Raw genomic sequence first — 20,814 nt, 5'->3', positions numbered from 1 at the left:
TCAATGATAGACAGGGCATGTTCAATGACTGAAACATCTATATGAAGCCTTCTCTAGACAAAGGGTGCGTTCATAAATTCGCTCTAGCTATCTACTCCGATTTCAGAGCACTCTCGTCTGAGTGTACCAGAGCGCAGAATAACTGGTGAATTTACAAACCCTCAACACCAGTTGAATATGGCCAGTGTCAGTAAACATTTGCAAAAAAGCGTAATAAAATTGTTGCCAGCAGCACAGTTACAGTCACCAACACTCTAGATAACATGAAAACAGCCTCACCAGCTCTGCTAGGGAGTATAATGGTCAGAGTGAGGTGCTCTCTTATTTGTGTCTGGAAGTAGCTAGCCAACGTTAGCCAGTTAGCTTGGGTGCTTGACTGCCGTTGTGAGGTCAGAACACTCGGATCAACCCTACTCCTCCTGAATTTACGAAGGAAAATCTGACAATGGTCTGAATTTACGAATGCCCTGTGCGCACTCTCAGCACACTCTGGCACTCCAGATTGAATTTACAAGCACACCCTAAATTGGATAGATTTAAGCATTGCGCGACAGTGACCAKTGGTGGAAAAAGTACTCAATTGTCATACTTGAGTAAAAGTAATAATTAGAAAATTACTCAAGTAAAAGTGAAAGTCACACAGTAAAATACTACCTTTACACCACTGACGGTGACCTGGGTTTTGTTGCCAGGCAACAGACATACACTCTGACATATGTAAACCGGTCGATTGTCCGGCCAGACCTGACCATTGTTCACTGGTTTCTCGTTATTAGTGTTATAAAAAGGTATTCAGTGTTGAAACACTGAACCTCTGAATTAAAGAGCATGGGGTACAACATATAGCTGTATGGAGAGAGCGAGAACAGGAGCGAGAGAGTCAGAGAGAGCGAGTCAGAGAGATATAGACAGAGAGACATAGACAGAGAGATATAGACAGAGAGACATAGACAGAGAGACCAGAGATAGAGACAGAGACAGATAGAGCTGGACAGAGAGAGAGAGAGAGAGACAGAGACAGATAGAGCTGGACAGAGAGAGAGAGAGACAGAGACCGACCAAGCTAGAAAGCCTTTTACCTGTACAGGAATCAAATAGAAAGAAGCCTTTTACCTCTACAGGAATTTTTTTTGGATTAAATTTGAATGAAAATTGCACTTTTTATCCCCGAAAAAACTTAGCATCACTGTGTGACCAAAATCACAGTAGGTAAACCACTCTTTCAGCCCAAAAAAGTATGAAAAACCACGCAATTTAATTCAAGGAATTTATATAAAAAGACAATCTTGCTCAATTTACAGACATGGCAGGAAGAAAAACAGAGTGCTTCTGACATTCACAGTCAATCCATTGCATGCAAATCCACTCTATTCATACTTTTGGGCACATTTTAAGAAGACAACCTGTCATCACAGCAGTTTCTAATTCACGTGTTCCATTCGAGGGCTATTTTGGATGCAGAGAATGAAAGCAATTAAAAGTGAGCCAGGATTCAGAGGGCATGCGTGGGTTGGAGTTTGGTGTGTAAATTGAAATGAGAGAATACAGAATTTGTAAGTGAATAGCTGTTGTTAGGGTCATTCATGAGTTTAGTTTTACCATGGCACATGTGATTGTGTGCCTATACAGGGCTTTGGTAAATCTGCTATTTAAATAGAGTTCAACCTTGAAAAACAATAGGGTCGTAAAATAGATGGACTCCAATCCACTCGGAGAACTCAGCTAAAAACAATTTTGTTTGATAAACAGAATGGCCATGCAAATGTCTCCAACTTCTGGTAAAATGTTATTTGTCACATGCGCCAAATACAACAGGTGTAGACCTTACAGTGAAATGCTTACTTACAAGCTTTAACCAACAATGCAGTATAAAAAATAAATCTATATAATAATGTTCAAAGTATTTTGTTTTCATACCTGCAACAGAATGGTTTCTTATTTGCAAATGTAGCAACTAAACTAGCTACATGTGGATGTAACACTGTATAGCCTTGCCACAGAGGTGGAGTCAGGAAAGCTGCAGTACCTAGTGAATTCACACAGATGCTATTCATAAAAAATAAGTGGAAATTGCACTTTCACATACATACACACACAGTAGTACACTAAAACGAATGTGTATATTTAGGAATAACCATGCTTTTAAAAACATCCCTCAAATTCAATTCACATTGTAGCAGCCCAAATCCCACCCCTGCATCATGTGTTAAGCTATCGTTAAACAAATGATCCCCTCATAGTTACCCTGTCTAGCATAATGTAAATGTTCTGTAGGAATGAGCAACTAAAATAAGAAACCTCACAGGATCAAGGTTATTGTGCTACAATGAAAATTACTTATATGAAGAAAACCCTCCTGATTCATCCCTGTACCTTCACCAGCAATCATATCCCACAGGTGTCAAGAAGAACGACAACTACAGAGTGTTCCAACACATTTGTTCCTTTCCACACCAGGCATCGACTAAGTTTCCATGCCAATCAAAGGCACCCATATCTTAGCAACAAAGTGAAGCTGGGCACATGGCTTTTCCTTGTCCAACTTATTAGCACTTTCTATGATAGAAAATGCAAGGACTGACTTATCTTTTTACAAATACTATTTATTTTTAAATGTTGAAAGGAGTTTGAAGGAGAAACTGGTGGGCTTTGTAATATTGTCTTGTCCCAGATTGTGCGGTCCTCTCATCTGTGTTTGTTTGGTCTTCAAGGCTTGTGGTCATCTTGTGTGTTTGTCCTTGATCATCTGTGTATGAACATAATGTAGTGAGTGTAAATATCTGTGTGTGTTTTTCAGTGTTTTTCAGCAGAGTCCCATGCCGGCAGTTTCGCCACCAGGGCTTGGTGGTCCACCTTGACGCTGGCTAGCAGACCACCATTGTTGCCCGCCACTCCCGAATAGTCTATCTCCTCGCCCTTCAGTGTGGTCATGTGACCTCCCAGGGCTGTGAGCAGGGCATTGCCGGCACAGATGTCCCACTTCTTGATGAAGGTCACATGGATGTACATGTCTAGCTTCTCAATGTCCTTATCACTGGGGTCCAGCAGAGCAAGCACCTTATAGCCTATGGAGAGTAGAAAATACAAGATCAACATCCACAAAACAGTGAAATAAATTGTGTAAATACCTGACAGGGTGTTATTCCAATCATATAACACCTATTAAAAAACTGAAGCCCACAGAAATTGGTATACTTATGACAAATGAAAAGTGCAGTACCTGCGCCCCCTGCTGGGAGGATGACTGTTGTGTTCCCGAAGGCCTCCTCGATGAAACCCTTCACCTTCCCAGCGTGCGACCTGGACACAATGACCTTGGGGGAGTTCATGTTGAAGCTGGTGCGAGGCTTCAAGTTAGACCCGTCACCAACTAAGGCCCAGGCTGTGGACAGGAACATATGAATTGTGTAGAGGAAGGGTATTCAAATCTTCCCCTATGAGGCCTAGAGTACTGCTGCTTCTATTCTACCTGATAATTATTTGCACACACCTGGGCTGCATTTACACATGCAGTCCAATTCTGATTTTCAAATTGGTCTTTTGCGCAATCAGATCAGCTCTGAAAAAGATCTGATGTGAAAAAGATCTGATGTCATTAGTCAAGACCAATTACTGAAAAAAAGAATTAGACTGCCTGTGTAAGTACTCCAGGTCTAAATCAGTCCCTGATTAGAGGTTATGAAATAATTAGCTTTGGGTCTGGACTGGACACCCGAATAGCAGAACTGTGCTCTACGGCCTGTCTATGCCTCCTGTACCATCGGGACTCAATGTAGCCATTCACCAACAAAGCCACCTTATAGTGAGCTCCCCTCCTGGGTGATTTCTCAAAGGAGTGACTTAGCGTCTGATGTCACTAGTGGTGAACAACAAGGATTTTGAGTCGACTCAGACTCTTGCTATCGGAGTCGACACTCTCTCGACGCAAGACTCAAATTTGACAAAACAGACCAAAATTTGCTCAAATTAGCTACGGCTGCCATGTCAGAGCGGGCACTCACACGAATTAACTAGGTGATTGATTAGCGATGCATATGGAGCAGTCTGACAATCTCTACTAAGCAAAATATTCAAGGCTAATCAGTAACCTACGTCAGCCTAGCTGCCAAGGCAACAAACAAAATAAATGACCATTCCGACTCTTGGTGGACAAGGAGTTAGAGGAATCTACTCTTTTGGAGTAGACTCTCCACCACTAGCTGTCAACCACCCACTCACTTATTTCATACAGTAGAACAGTGTTGCTTTGTCCTGAGCCCCAATTATGTCTCTCCCCCTTCTCTCCAAAACTTGCACTTGTTCACCCCCCACAGATGTAAAAGCATTAGACTGGTGTAGAAAATACTGTGGACATTTAGTCTACTCAACAATCCAATGCTTTAAACCATTGAGGGGGAGTGAGACACACTAAGTACAGTCCGACAGTGACGCATACACACACCTGTGTATCCTGTGAAAGGTTTGTGGATCACACCTATTACAGGTTTCCCATCGACAGCCACACACACCATGGTCGTGACATACTTGAGCAGGTTCTCTGTCAAAGGGATACAGAGAAAACAATGGGATCAAGAAACAAGACAGGTTAGTAAACAAGACACAGCTTAGGAAACTGCTTAGGAAACAGGACACTGCTAAGATGGCTACACTGTACCAGAGTCTAGGTAACCACCCCACCGTCTCATTTCAAACACCCACACAAAGAGCAGTGGAGCTCACTCATAGGCTCTCTAAATTGTCATCCCCCCCATTGTCCTTATCTACATTGAACACTGGAATAACATGACTGGTGAAAGCTAGTCCATCTGTTGGCCTCCATATTGTTTTGAAACATTTACTGTCGGGCCCCATTTTGACATCGCATTTAACATTCACATTGGAGCCCTGAAAGGCTCTGCATTTGGCCAAAACATTGAATGGTCAAAAGCTGCCCTGAGAACAGACCTCTGAGTGGCGTCCAGGGGGTCTATCCAGACTGTGATGCTGTCAACAGGCACCTCCCTGCCGCCCTCCACGATCTGCAGGATGTCAGCAGGGATGTCTCTGTTCCACACACCAAGCTCATTAGCTGTCTCATCATGCTCTTCAGAGTTCACCTGCAAGGGGACAGAACACATCAGCTTGTAAAACGCATTGTTATGAATACTATGAAGACTAAGACTGATTGACAACCTAAAAGAGAGACCAATGCCTATTATGTGATTGATGCTGTAAAATAAAAGGGTCAAATATTGCCATATTACCTCAACTCCACGATAATGAAAATTCTTAATCCCTTACTTTTTATTACAAAGTATGGATTTCAGCAAACAAAGGAAGGCATGCAACTACAGAGGGCAAACATGGATACATGGTAAGGGTTTAAATGCTTGAAATATTGACTGAATAGAGACTCGAAGGAGTCGGAGGTTAATTTCAAAAACTCTAGTCGGCACTCAACTCCGTGGATAAAATCATCGTAGAGATATTTCGCAAGGGCAAATAAGGGTGTGCCTTTGATTCCATTACAAACTCTCTGGGGCATAGGCTAGCGGTGTCCCATAATCTTACGTTATTTATTTACTTGTAGTCAATGGAACTACTATCAGTCGTATGAATCAGTAGGTAAAGAATCACTAAGTATAGTACACTGGTACACAGCTAAGTGAAAGCATCAACAAGCTAACGTTACTCATGTCTATATTGATTAACATAAATAGTATATATTTGGGGTCAAATAACCTCCTTACCTGTACATATGGATAACTGTTAGGTGTTCTTGATAAGGTAGTATCAAGTCCCCCAGAGTGAGCTTTTCGCTTGCCCCTTCCTTGGTCTTCTCTTCTCCTCTCGCCCGCCCTGAACCGCAGCCTCTACTGAAAGCGCGAGCAGGTCCCGGAGGTCCACGGCTTTCTTGGAAGTGAAAGCAGCTATCCGGCTGGATATCACTCCAGCATAGAGGTGGTAGATCACGCTGAGTCCCAATAAGCAAAACACGGCCACTAAGTGGCGATAGACGGATTCCCATCGGAGCCATGGGTTTAGTTCATCAGCTAGCTAACGTAGGGTTTTGACCAGAGGCGGCGCCTCCTCTTGACAATGCTTTGTTCCGCTTGAAATTTGCAGAGTAGAGCTAAACGTTTTCTACAGTCCGCTAGCAGGGTTCTCGACGCTCACCCGCCAACAATCCCCCAGACATTTTCTCCGCGTGCCCATGTTAAAAATCAATGGCCCGTACGAACTTCTGTCGAATTCGTTGATGGTGAAAACCCACTGTAACGAACACTTGGCTGACGTTAGCTGACTAAATGTCACACACAACCTTCAGTCAGTGTTCGTAAATGCAAGACACATATCAATGACGATGCTTGTTAGCTAGTTATCATTTCAAGTAATTTACATGTCTTGCTAATGTGCAGTTGTAAAATGTACCTAAGAGTTGATGGGTTACCGCGTTGGCTGGCTAGCTAGCTAACTGAAGATCTATCGTCAGGAGTCAAGTGAAATGTCAACAACAAAAATTGCCTTTATCATACAGTTAAAAACGACTACAGTAATGTCAGCGGTGGAAAAAGAGCACCAAACCTATCAATTCAGTTTTGCTCCACGTCATAGTGTTGCCAACTATTTTTCAGTGAGATCTGCTAGATTACATTTGAACGTTACAGCATTATGCACAGCTGTTGTCCGCGTTTTCGCCTCCCCAAATGCAACTTGTGCTGCGTCCACGTTCTAGTTGGAATTAGATAACTCGTGCATTTCCGATTTAACTGGTTGTATATCCGCGTTTACCATTTAGCAAATCGGATTTAGCAAATCTTCGACTTTTCTAGTTCCGACTAGCACGGCAACGGTATATGAATCACTTACTGTCGGCAGGGTCAGAGTTCAAAGATAAATTATTGTTTATTTTTCGGGTCATGCATATCACATAGCCTTTCGAAATATTATTTTTTCAGCAAATAAAAGTCAGCATTTTACATTTTGGTAATTTAGCTGACGGTCTTATCCAGAAGGTCAGTGCATTCAACTAAGGTAGGTAAGACAACAACACAATCATTGCTAGTAAAAACTTTCCTGCTAGTACTAGTAAGACTAGTGTTAGTGCAAAGCCTTTTTTAAACAATCACTCCGTATTTTAACGTACATAACACATTAACACACTTGACATATTTATGCAGTGAATTCGTAATTATTAGCTATACAAATTATATAATTTTATTTAACCGTGCTTCCAACCACTAGATGTCAGCAAATACTACAAGGTCTATCACCAGTGTCTACTTATTTTACATGATTTGTAAAGCAGGACAGATTTAGCAGAGAGCAAAACTATATCGAGTTACCATGATCCATATGCAGGCTTGATTGATTCAGCAATACCTTCAATAAATCATCCCTGTACAATAAAAAAAAAAAWATATACCCCTCATGTCTATTAGGATACATCACATTTCAACAAGGCTGGAAACGTGACACCTTCCCAGAATGGGTTAATTTGTTTGGCCGAAGACAATTCCCTATCTGGTCAGCCTGTGTAGCTCAATTGTAAAAAAGAAAAAAGAAAACACTTTGAATTTTCTTCCACAGTATTTAATCTGTATGTCAAGCACACATGCCAGCCTATGTGGGCATCTCTATAATGATGTGAAATAGGTTACCCCATGGGGATGGGGGCATGTTATACTGTGTCTGTGGTAACAGTCATTTGTCTGTCTCAGCCTCTTCCTGGCCTCCTGTCTGCCAGCCCCAGACATGTCCTCCCCAGGAGGGTGCTGTGTGGAGAGGGGATTTGATGTGTGTGTGTGTGTGTGTGTGTGTGTGTGTGTGTGTGTGTGTGTGTGTGTGTGTGTGTGTGTGTGTGTGTGTGTGTGTGTGTGTGTGTGTGTGTGTGTTGTCTCTTATACACATCTAGATGTGTATAAGAGACAGGTGTGTGTGTGTGTGTGTGTGTGTGTGTGTGTGTGTGATAGAGGGGGGACCACATGTTTGCTGGTGTGATCAAAGAACAGTCTTGTCATTGAAGCAGTGTAGTCATCAGGATTTCATAGCAATGATGAGTACAACATGATTTTGACATCCGTGTGTCAACGAATTGAGTTGAGCCCCCTTTTCAGTAAGATCATTTCATATAGCAATGACTTCACATAGCAATGATTGAGGCAGGAATGAGGTGAAATATGCATCCCTGCACCCATAGAAATGTGTATGGGTTTTTGACTTACAATCCTTTCAGGTGATGTAAAAGAGCCATAAGTCAAAAACCCATACACCCTTCTATGGGTGCAGGGATGCATATTTCACCTCATTCCTGCCTCAATCATTGCTATGTGAAATGCTCTTGCTGAAAAGGGGGCTCTACTCACTTCGTTGACACACGGATATCAAAATCATGTTGTACTCATTCTTCCCGCATCATGTCATCTCTACAGTAGCTACATTTTTACACTAAATCAGCTACCAAGGACAACTAGACATTCCTCTATCCCAGGGGTTTTCAACCTGTGGTCTACACATTTATTTCAAGATTATTTTGTAGAATGAGTATATTTGTGTGTGATTTTATTTATTTTTCTTCTTCCAATAATAAAAGTTGGGAGTATTAATGGTATTAGAAGGAATTTTACATTACTTTTCCACAATACAAATGGTTTATAATAACACTAATAGGTCTTTAATCTGTTACATTCCCTGATAAAATTTAGTCTAAATTTGTCCACCAAGATATTTAATGTAAAAAAATTCTGCGACTCCACAATAGTGGTTCTCAAGAGCTTCTGACGGTGATTTGGTGGCCCCGGAACAGAAAATGTTGGGAACTGCTGTTCTATCCATTACACACAGGAATGTTATTTAAGATAAATCCTTACAGATTCAACTTTTGAACCTGAGACCTTCGATTTCTTCATGTTTTACATCAAAAGAACACACATTTGGGTGTAACAGGGATCATAAAGTATCATCCGAACACTGGTATTGCCTACCCTCCCATGGTCCACTTGACCTGCTCACCTGATGGCAAAATATCCTATAACTAGGACCTAGAGTTATTCCTGGTCAGTTAATTTGGTCAGGCAGAACTCTTGGCCCTACTTATAAGACGTCTCGTTATATATGGAGCCTTCCCAACAGCTAAAACCTGACTGAGTGACTGGAGCCCTAAAGCAATAGTGTTGGGAACCTCATTATGATTAAAATAACTGTCCAGTTTTTCCAGATTTCTATGAAGTACGATCTTTAATTAATTACAATATCAGTGAAATAGTTTTTCTTCCAATTCTTTTTAAGTACGTACAGTGCATTTGGAAAGTATTCAGAACCCTTGACATTTTCCAAATTTTGTTACATTACAGCCTTATTCTAAAATTGATTAAATACTTTTCCCCCTTATCAATCTACACACAATACCCCATAAGGACAAAGCGAAAACAGGTTTTTAGAAATGTTAGCAAATGTATTACATAAAAAACAGAAATATTCAGACCCTTTGCTGAGTCTCGAAATTGAGCTCAGGTGCATCCTGTTTCCATTGATCATCCTTGATGCTTCTACAACTTGATTGGAGTCCACCTGTGGTAAATCCAATTGATTGGACATGATTTGGAAAGGCACACACCTGTCTATATAAGGTCCAAAGCCATGAGTTCGAAGGAATTGTCCGTAGACCTCAGAGACAGGATTGTGTCGAGGAACAGATCTGGGGAAGGGTACCAAAACATTGGTCAGGGAAGTGACCAAGAACCCAATGGTCACTCTGACAGAGCTCCAGAGTTCCTCTGTGGAAATGGCAAAGTGGAGAGATGGAAGCCACTCCTCAGTAAAAGGCACATGACAGCCCTCTTGAAATTTGACAAAAAGACATCTAAAAGATTCTCAGACCAAGATTCTCTGGTCTGATGAAACCAAGATTGAACTCTTTGGCCTGAATGCCAAGCAGTGAAGCATGGTGGTGGAAACATCATGCTGTGGGGATGTTTTTCAGCAGCAGGGACTGGGAGACTAGTCAGGATCAAGGGCAAGATGAACAGAGCAAAGTATAGAGAGATTGTTGATAAAAATTTGCTCCAGAGCACTCACAACCTCAGACTGGGGCGAAGGTTCACCTTCCAACAGGACAACGACCCGAAGCACACAGCCAAGACAATGCAGGAGTGGCTTCGGGTCAAGTCTCTGACTGTCCTTGAGTAGCCCATTCAGAGCCTGGACTAGAACCCGATCGAACATCTCTGGAGAGACTTGAAAATAGCTGTGCAGCAACACTCCCCATCCAACCTGACAGAGCTTGAGATGAACTGCAGAGAAGAATGGGAGAAACTCTCCACATACAGGTGTGCCAAGCTTGTAGCGTCATACCCAAGAAGACTTGAGGCTGTAATCGCTGCCAAAGGTGCTACAACAAAGTACTGAGTAAAGGGTCTGAATACTTTTGTAAATGTTTTTTGAAAAATATATTTGCAAATATTTCTAAACCTGTTTTTGCTTTGTCATTATGGGGTATTGTGTGTAGATTGAGGGGGGGAAACTATTGAATCAATTTTAGAATAAGGCTGTAACATAATAAAATGTGGAAAAAGTCAAGGGGTCTAAATACTTTCCGAATGCACTGTATGTACAGTTGAAGTCGGAAGTTTACATACACTTAGGTTGGAGTCATTAAAACTCATTTTTCAACCACTCCACAAATATCTTGTTAACAAACTATAGTTTTGGCAAGTCGGTTAGGACATCTACTTTGTGCATGACACAAGTAATTTTTCCAACAATTGTTTACAGACAGATTATTTCACTTATAATTCACTGTATCACAATTCCAGTSRKTCAGAAGTTWMMWWWMMBWARKTKRMYKKKSCYWTWAAMMRSYTKGRAAAWTYCMRRAAAWTRWKKYMWKGSYTTWRRARSYTYYKRWWRGSYWATTGACATMATTTGAGTCAATTGGAGGTGTACCTGTGGATGTATTTCAAGGCCTACCTTCAAACTCAGTGCCTCTTTGCTTGACATCATGGGAAAATGTAAAGAAATCAGCCAAGACCTCAGAAAAATAATTATAGAACTCCACAAGTCTGGTTCATCCTTGGGAGCAATTTCCAAACACCTGAAGGTACCACGTTCATCTGTACAAACAATAGTACGCAGGTATAAACACCATGGGACCACGGAGCCGTCATACTGCTCAGGAAGGAGACGCGTTCTGTCTCCTGGAGATGAACGTACTTTGGTGCGAAAAGTGCAAATCAATCCCAGAACAACAGAAAAGGACCTTGTGAAGATGCTGGAGGAAACAGGTACTAAAGTATCTATATCCACAGTAAAACAAGTCCTAAATCGACATAACCTGAAAGGCCGCTCAGCAAGGAAGAAGCCACTGCTCCAAAACCGGCATAAAAAAGCCAGACTACGGTTTGCAACTGCACATGGGGACAAAGATCGTACTTTTTGGAGAAATGTCCTCTGGTCTGATTAAACAAAAATATAACTTTTTGTCCATAATGACCATTGTTATGTTTGGAGAAAAAAAGGGGGGTGGCTTGCAAGCCGAAGAACACCATCCCAACCATGAAGCACGGGGTTGGCAGCATTATATTGTGGGGGTGCTTTGCTGCAGGAGGGACTGGTGCACTTCACAAAATAGATGGCATCATGAGGCTGGAAAATGATGTGGATATATTGAAGCAACATCTCAAGACATCAAGTCATGAAGTTAAAGCTTGGTTGCAAATGGGTCTTCCAAATGAACAATGGCCCCAAGCATATTTCCAAAGTTGTGGCAATATGGCTTAAGGACAACAAAGTCAAGGTATTGGAGTGACCATCACAAAGCCCTGACCTCAATCCTATAGAAAATGTGTGGGCAGAACTGAAAAAGCTTGTGCGAGCAAGGAGGCCTACAAACCCGACTCATTTACACCAGCTCTGTCAGGAGGAATGGGCCAAAATTCACCCAACTTATTGTGGGAAGCTTGTGGAAGACTACCCAAAACGTTTGACCCAAGTTAAACAATTTAAAGGCAATGCTACCAAATACTAATTGAGTGTATGTAAACTTCTGACCCACTGGGAATGTGATGAAAGAAATAAAAGCTGAAATAAATAATTCTCTCTACTATTATTCTGACATTTCACATTCTTAAAATAAAGTGGTGATCCTAACTGACCTAARACAGGGAATTTTTACTGGGATTAAATGTCAGGCATTGTGAAAAACTGAGTTTAAATGTATTTGGCTAAGGTGTATGTAAACTTCTGACTTCAACTGTAAATTGTATACCCTTTTATAACCAGGCAGATTAAGTATGTTAAAAAGTAGCTTTTCTGTGTTGGAATGGTATACTCTAACGACAGAATGGCGTGGGCCTATACCAGTCATTAAAAATATTCACACGAGTAGACCGCTGATTGGCCAGCTTATTCTCCTCAGGAAGATGACACCATCCTCTGAGGAAATTGAAGCATTTTTTAAATGGTCTGTTTGAGGTGTTTTTAATGTGTTTTTCTCTGATTTATGCTTTGGCMACAAATACGAGCATAGGAATCAACAAAATTATTTGGGTATGAGTTAACAGAATGTGAACTTTTAAAAGTGAGATTTTCACTGGACAGTTACTTTAGCACTGGGAGTACAGTAGAATGGCCTTCTAGGCCCTTTTCCCCTCCAGTTAAATGCCTACTCACTGAAAGATTGATTATTCCCACCACTTAAAACACAACTGCATGGAGCTCAGTGGAGGAGACTCCATGATGGTGGTGGTGACAGCATGTTTCTGAGTTGAGGAGATAAGGAGCCTGTCAGCTGTTTACTCAGAGCTAAACGTCTCCTCTCTATTTCGCACAGCGGATGGACTTAGGCTAAGCTGCTGCAGTTGAGTAGAATGTCTCAGAAGGCTTAAAAAGCAGCGTCTGTCTTTCTACTGTGTGTGCAGGAGAGTGGGAGGAAAGAAGCTGACGAATCCAATAGCCTGCCAGAGATACTAGAGCGGGACCTCAGCACAGAGAGTGGGTTTTTAAACAAAAAATAAAAATAAACCCAACATGCAACAATTTCAAAGATTTCACTGAGTTACATTTACATATAAGGAAATCAGTCAATTTAAATACATTAATTAGGCCCTAGTCTATGGATTTCACATTTAAAGATACCTTTAAAAAAAWAAAGTAGGGGCGTGGATCAGAAAACCAGTCAGTATCTGGTGCGACCACCATAGAGTTGATTAGGCTGTTGATTGTAGTCTGTGGAATGTTGTCCCACTCCTCCTGAATGGCTGTGTGAAGTTGCTGGATATAGGCAGGAGCTGGAACATGCTGTCGTACACATCGATTCGGAGCATCCCAAACATGCTCAATGGGTGACATGTCTGGTGAGTATGCAGGCCATGGAAGAACTGGGACATTTTCAGCTTCCAGGAACTGTGTACAGATCCTTGCGAAATTATCATGCTGAAACATGAGGTGATGGTAGCAGATGAATGGTACGACAATGGGCCTCAGGATCTCGTCACGGTTTCTCTATGCATTCAAATTGCCATTGATAAAATGCAATTGTGTTCATTGTTTGTAGCTTATGCCAGCCCATACCATAACCCCACCGCCACCATGGGGCACTCTGTTCACAACGTTGATATCAGCAAACCGCTCACCCACACAATGATACAGTTGCCATCTGCCCAATACAGTTGGAACCGGGATTCATCTGTGAAGAGCAGACTTCTCCAGCATGCCGGTGGCCATCGAAGGTGAGCATTTGCCCACTGAAGTCGGTTACGATGTCAAACTGAAGTCAGGTCAAGACCCTGGTGAGGACGATAAGCATGCAGATGAGCTTCCCTGAGACGGTTTCTGACAGTTTGTGCAGAAAATCTTCAGTTGTGAAAACCCACAGTTTCATCAGATGTCCGGTTGGCTGGTCAGACGATCCCACAGTGAAGAAGCTGGATGTGGAGGCCCTGGGCTGGCGTGGTTACACGTGGTCTGTGGTTGTGATGCCGGTTGGACATACTGGCAAATTCTCGAAAACGACGGAGGCGGCTTATGGTAGAGAAATGTACTTTCAATTCTCTGGCAACAGCTCTGGTGGACATTCCTGCAGTCAGAATGCCAATTGCACACTCCTTAAAAACTTGAGATATCTGTGTAATTGTGTTGTATAACAAAACTACACATTTTAGAGTGGCCTTTTATTGTCCCCAGCACAAGGTGCACCTGTGTAATATAAAATAAAATAAAACTTTATTTAACTATGCAAGTCAGTTAAGAACAACTTCTTATATACAATGACGGCCTACTCCGGCTAAACCCGGACGAAGCTGGGCCAATTGTGCACCACCCTATTGGACTCCCAATCACGTCCGGATGTGATACAGCATGGATTCGACCCAGGGACTGTAGTGACGCCTCTTGCACTGAGATGCAGTGCCTTAGACCGCTGCGCCACTCGGGAGCCATGAGTAATGATCATGCTGTTGAATGAGCTTCTGGATATACCACACCTGTCAGGTGAATGGATTACCTTGGCGAGGGGGGAAATGTTCACTAACAGAGATGTAAACACATTTGTGCACATTTTTGAGAAATAAGCTTTTTGTGCGTATGGAACATTTCTGGGCTCTTTTATTTCAGCTCATGAAACATGCGACCAACACTACATGTTGCGTTTATAATTTTGTTCAGTGTAGTATATTCAACTTTCTGTGATTATTAGAGCTACAGCCTCGTCAGGTTTCGTTTCACTTCATTTTAATGTCCAACTAACCAAACAGAAGCTGTTTGTTTTGAGTCTGTGATGTTGTTGTTTAATCCTATGGCATTGAAACAGGCCCTACTTTAGCTGAATGTAGGCTATAGTTACTTAAAAGATTCTTCCTTTTCGGAGCATCCAAGCTAAGGGGGCTGTCGGACACTCGTATTTACTCTCCTGGCAGCACACCAGGAAACAGAAGCTACCATTTGAGACTCCAAGGTGAGGCTGAGGTCATGGTGAGGTCATGCTGTTCTTAAAACAACCAGTTGTGAGTAGATGAAGACCGGGAATGTCTCTCCCGAGAATACTGTAGAAGCTATAACCACATTGACCACGTTTACATCCGCAGAGTATTCCAAATAATAGCTCTTATTCCTGTTAAAGGTGTAATATGCAGAAATCTTTTCCATTTCCTGGTTGCTAAAATTCAAATAGTTTGCCTAATTTCAGTTTATGTGGCAAAACAAGCAAGCAGTGTAGAGAATCATTGTACCATCTAAACCGCTGTGGAATATCTTTCAAAAATATCAAAAATATTGTATTTTCAGCTGTTTTAAACTGGTGTACAAAAGCGAAACTTAAAAATGTAATCATAGAAATTGCGCACATAGAACAAATCTTCTGCTTTTTAGACTTTGTCAATGAGAATGACAGATCTATAACTCACATTTATGTGAATTTGGTCAGGTCTCCCAAAAAGTTACATATTGCAGCTTTAAGGTCTAATTCAGGATAAACTGTTTAAATGCACATTTGATATCACGCTCACAAGTATCCCTGTACCCATGAATAAACATAATATTCCTAATTTGCCCAGGGACAGCAGTACAATTWTTTTGACATGGGGTGCGGGGGAAAAAAGTTAAGCCTCTATTTTTCTGCTTATAATTTCTGAAATTATGTAGGCTATTTGTTAGTCAACTTGTCTTTAATTAGATACAGTACATGTAGTTTATCTTCTGTCATTACTTGATGCTCTACAACAGGGATCATCAACTAGATTCAGTCGCGGGACAATTTTTTCTTGAGCGGATGGTCATGGGGCCAGAACATAATTACAAATAATTTGCAGGAAGCCTAAACATATATAATATTTGACTAAAACATAATCATTTCAAACCTTGCTTTATACGATCACATATCTCTCTATTATGCGTGGGAATACTTTGGAACAGATTTCCAAATAAGAAATCTGTGGGAGCTGATTTGTCTTTTATGTCCAACAATATACATTTTTTTTTTTTCTCAGAAAACTTGGGGGGCCAAATAAAATCACCATCGTGCCATTCGTTCCGTGGCCCGCCAATTGGGGAACAATGCTCTAGAATACTAAATAAAGCCTTGCTCACTAGAATGATGTTATAAATCGATAAATGAATGCATTATCAACAACCTAGTTAACATCGGTAAAGTTCTCTCTTTCATTTCTGCTTCTCTCGTGGAGCAAAAGACGGTTAGGGACCAGGGAGATCTTCAGTGCAAAATTTCCAAACAATATCAGTTTGTTGACCGGTTTTGAGGAAATGAAAATCTGTGAAAACGATCCAACATGTTTCTGATAGTATTTCACTTTTAATCTTGAATGCATATTTTGTGGTTAAATGTGAAATACTTTCAGCTTTTATGTTGCTGAAAAAAATTGCACGTTTAGGATACACAACACGGTCCAAAGCGCATGTTCACATTTTTTAAAGATGAAAGAAATTCATCTTATTTCTCCACGCCTGTTCCCGAGACAAAATTAACATTTGGTCTATAATTTTACAACACTTAATTCTGCAGGAATTAATATTATAATAGGCTATGTGAGGCCTACAATCAGTGTCCAGACTTCAGTCAGTATTCCAACTATAACTGTTTCCATCTGACCTTCAAAAGTGATACTATTTGAAACAGCCTGTGCAGACTGCAAAAACAACAGTAAATGGGATAATATGTTTACATGCCACAGTATCTCATCTAAGATCAGCATATCCCAGGCATCTTATTCAGACTTCTCAAAACCGGGATACAAACTTATTCAGGTTATTTTAAACAGGAAATGATGTTTATATGCATCAACTCAAAAACAGAATACTTGAGTATCCCGAATAATAACCGGATATTGGTGTGCATGTAAACGTGGTCATTGTCCCTCTAGCAGTTGTAGTTTTACAGTATAGTATGGGTATGTGTGGTCAATTGATGTGGCCTTGGTGAAACACCTTAGGGTGTGGTGACTGGACCAATTACATTTGAGAAATAATCTGAGGGTGAGCATGTTATCTTTCATTCAATGAGTGGGGGTTTCCATCAGTAATGTTTCACAGTGTAGCCTAACGTGGGACCTTGTGCTTCATGGGTTGAGTAAACTGTGCTTGATAGATGACTGAATCTTAGCCTTATCACATTGGTTTTGGATTAGGTCCAGTGGCGATTTTAGCATGTAAATCTTGGTGGGGCAAACAAAAACAAAAAAATTGGGGATGAATGCCAGCAAAGCCACTACACAACACAACACTAAACAATACATTAATTGCACAATAACAGTGACAAACGGTGCCAACAAACTGTTAGGGCCTACATAAAGCTGTCCCAACAGCAGTCGAAACATCTTACCACTGCTACACCTGGCTATCAGCGGAGCCTTGTCTGGCATCGAAACAGTTCATTCAGCCTCATTTACTGTCTTAAAAAACAACAACATAGCAGATATGGCTGACTTGCTTAAACAAATGTGGTTTTACTGACAATTGAGATGTACAATCTATGGCATAAGGGGATGACAAGCGGATAAGAGGCAATCCGTAATTTCGATTAAGACATTAACGAACGAGCTAGGACGGACGTAGTCAATATAACTATTTGTTCAGCACTTTTGAAATTTACAGCGACAGAATTCAGAACATGGGCCGTTCTTACAGTGTTCTCCCTGTACACCAAGTCAGAACTGTAGGATAAATAAAGGGAGCATATAAGCAGACAATGAAAGCTCTTACAATATTCGATGATTACATTTCTCTAAAACAGGTTATAGGCTACATGTGCACCACCAAGTCAGAACAGTAGGCAAAATTAAGAGGGGAAAATAGACAAAATTATTAGGGTGAGGCACATGGGCTACTAACACCTTACTACACAACATACACTTAGTATTACTTTCTTAGCTACAGTATACATATCTCCCTGGCATATTACATAATTTATGCAGCAGCATACAAGAGATTTTTGGACTCACCTTGTTGTGCTGTGCTCACTTGAACAGGAAGGTGGCGCAGCAGTCATTTGTGGGCAAATTGTGTCATCAAACTTTGTCATCAAAGAATGGCATTGTCTGGATATATGGTGCTTTCAAGACAACTGGGAACTATGAAAAAAAACTATGTTGAATCATGATGACATCAGTGATCTTCAGGTCGTAGCTCTAGAAAGAAGCCCAATTCCGAGTTGGATGACTGTTCAAAACGTATTTTCCCAGTCACAGCTATTTTTCCCCCAAGTTCCCAGTTGTCTTCAACTCACTGGAAGTCAGATTTCCCAGGTCCGAATTAAGAGTTGTTTTGAGCGCTGCAGAAATCATGCTGGATTGACAGCATGGCCCATGTTGAATGTTTATAATTTTAAGCTTGGAAAAGAGACCCTTAAACCCAGACTTGGGACCACACAGTCACTCCACTGAATAGCCGGCTAGTGATTGCTTTGCAATGCTTGCAGTGAGCCACTGATTCCTTCCAAACCACTCATTGTTGAATATGCGATTTCAAACTTGTTGTGTAATGTTTATGTCCAATGGCTGATGAGCACCGATATATTATCTATAATTTCTCTTCATATGACAAGGATTAAAATGGATTTGCCAGTAGATTGTCGACTTGATTCATGATAATGACTGCATGCTAAGATGTTGAAACTATGATGTTTAGATGATCAGTCCAATCAAAGCTACATTAGATATAACGTGATTTGACGTCATTTTATTTGTGGCCAATGACCTTGAGCCTTCTTGGATGGGCACTTCTAATGTAACTCTAAGGCAGCGCCCAAGGGGCTTAGATTTGGCGGTGACTTAGTGTCCCCATGTGTGGCAAAACACTGAGCCAATCACAGTGCAACTAGAGAACATTACCAACCCCTACACTCCGTATTTTCCGCTGGCTGCCCCACCACCAAAGAAATCACTGAGCTAGGCTGAAAAGCCTGCATTTTGGAGCTGCTTTACTCAAGAAAGCAAAAAAGATACCATATTTGTATGCGGCCCTGAATGACGGGTCGCCACTGATTAGGTCACTTCTTCACTTCTTCTCTGAGCCGGAGAGGGACAATTATGTAAAGAAACTGCTGCATTACCCAGACATATCACTCTTCTAACATTTCCCACAGCCTTGTAAACCTGGAACATGGAGAGTGGAGATAGTAATATGCCATTGAGCAGACGCTTTATTCCAAAGCGACATATAGTCATGCGTGCACTGCATACATTTTTATGTATGGATAGCCCTGGCAATCAAACCCACAATCCTGGCGTTGCAAGTGCCATACAGTTTTACACATTAGTTCAGGTTCCTTGTAGTCAGTGAAGCGATATACAGAAGCATGGAAAATTAATCTTGACAGGTTTTCGCTTTCTAGGACCGCCCAAGGAAGGTGATATTGGTATCCTCTCTGAACTATGAACTAACATCAACAGACTCCTCACATGGTCAGTGCTGTACACAGACCTTTTTTTGCAAGGAGCACGTGTGCGTCTACGTTGAAAAATGTAGGCGCACAAAAATAAATTTAGGAGCACAATGCGAAATAATTGAGGTAATAAAGCTAGAATCCTTAATTTTTCTAGGTACACTGTGTTCCTAAATACAAATTACAGGTCACACAGCAAAATGTTAGGCGCATATGCAAGTCAAATTGATGCACTGTAGAGCAGTTAGATGGATGACGTAATGGTAACCCTTAAATGCAATGCCCTGCAGTAACCATACATATTGTAGTACAGAAAATGAACAAAGCGCACCGTTTTATCATTAAATAAACTACATGACCAAAAGTCATGGGCATTAATATGGAGTTGGCCCCCATTTGCCGCTATAACAGCCTCCACTCTTCTGGCGAAGGCTTTCCACTACATGTAGGAACATGCTTCCATTCAGCCACAAGAGCATTAGTGAGGTCAGGCACTGACGTTGGGCGATTAGGCCTGGCTCGCAGTCGGCGTTAGATGGGGTAGAGGTCAGGGCTCTGTGCAGGCCAGTCAAGTTTCTCGACAAACCATTTCTGTATGGACCTCACTTTGTGCACGGGAGCACTGTCATGCTGAAACAGGAAAAGGCCTTTCCCAAACTGCTGCCACAAAGTTGGAAGTACAGAATCGTCTAGAATGTCATTGTATGCTGTAGTGTTAAGATTTCCCTTCATTGGTACTAAGGGGCCTAGCACAAACCATGAAAAACAGCCCCAGACCATTATTCCTCCTCCACCAAACTTTATAGTTGGCACTATGCATTGCGGCAGGTAGCGTTCTCCTGGCATCCGCCAAACCCAGATTTGTCCATCGGACTGCCAGATGGTAAAGCGTGATTCATCACTCCAGAGAACACATTTCCACTGCAAGGTGATCTTAGGCGTGTGTGCGGCTGCCCGGCCATGGAAACCCATTTCATGAAGGTCCCAACGAACAGTTCTTGTGCTGATGTTGCTTCCAGAGGCAGTTTGGAACTCAGTAGTGTGTTGAAACAGAGGACAGATGATTTTTACGCGCTATGCGCTTCAGCACTCGGCAGTCCCGTTCTGTGAGCTTGTGTGGCCTACCAACTTCACGGCTGAGCCGTTGTTGTGCCTAGGTGTTTCCACTTCACAATAATAGCACTTACAGTTGACCGGGGCAGCTCTAGCAGGGCAGACATTTGACGAACTGACTTGGAAAGGTGGCATTCTATGACAGTGTCATGTTGAAAGTCACTGAGCTCTTCAGTAAGGCCATTCTACTGTCAATGTTTGTCTATGGAGATCACATGGCTGTGTTCTCGATTTTATACACCTGTCAGCAACGGGTGTGGCTGAATATGCCGAATCCACTAATTTGAAGGGGTGTCCACATACACATTTTTATGAAATAATACTCACAAAAC

General features: G+C 41.6%; 1 pseudogene; it reads right to left on the bottom strand.

Annotated features, from left to right (window-relative positions):
* Positions 1–660: 660 nt before the first annotated feature.
* On the bottom strand, positions 661–6,857 carry LOC111979813 (inositol monophosphatase 3-like; annotated as a pseudogene).
* Between the last annotated feature and the right edge of the window lie 13,957 nt (positions 6,858–20,814).

Source organism: Salvelinus sp. IW2-2015, linkage group LG19 (genome assembly GCF_002910315.2).
Source record: "Salvelinus sp. IW2-2015 linkage group LG19, ASM291031v2, whole genome shotgun sequence".
NCBI classification, from domain to species: Eukaryota; Metazoa; Chordata; class Actinopteri; order Salmoniformes; family Salmonidae; genus Salvelinus; species Salvelinus sp. IW2-2015.
This window is presented reverse-complemented; position numbering and strand designations above follow the sequence as displayed.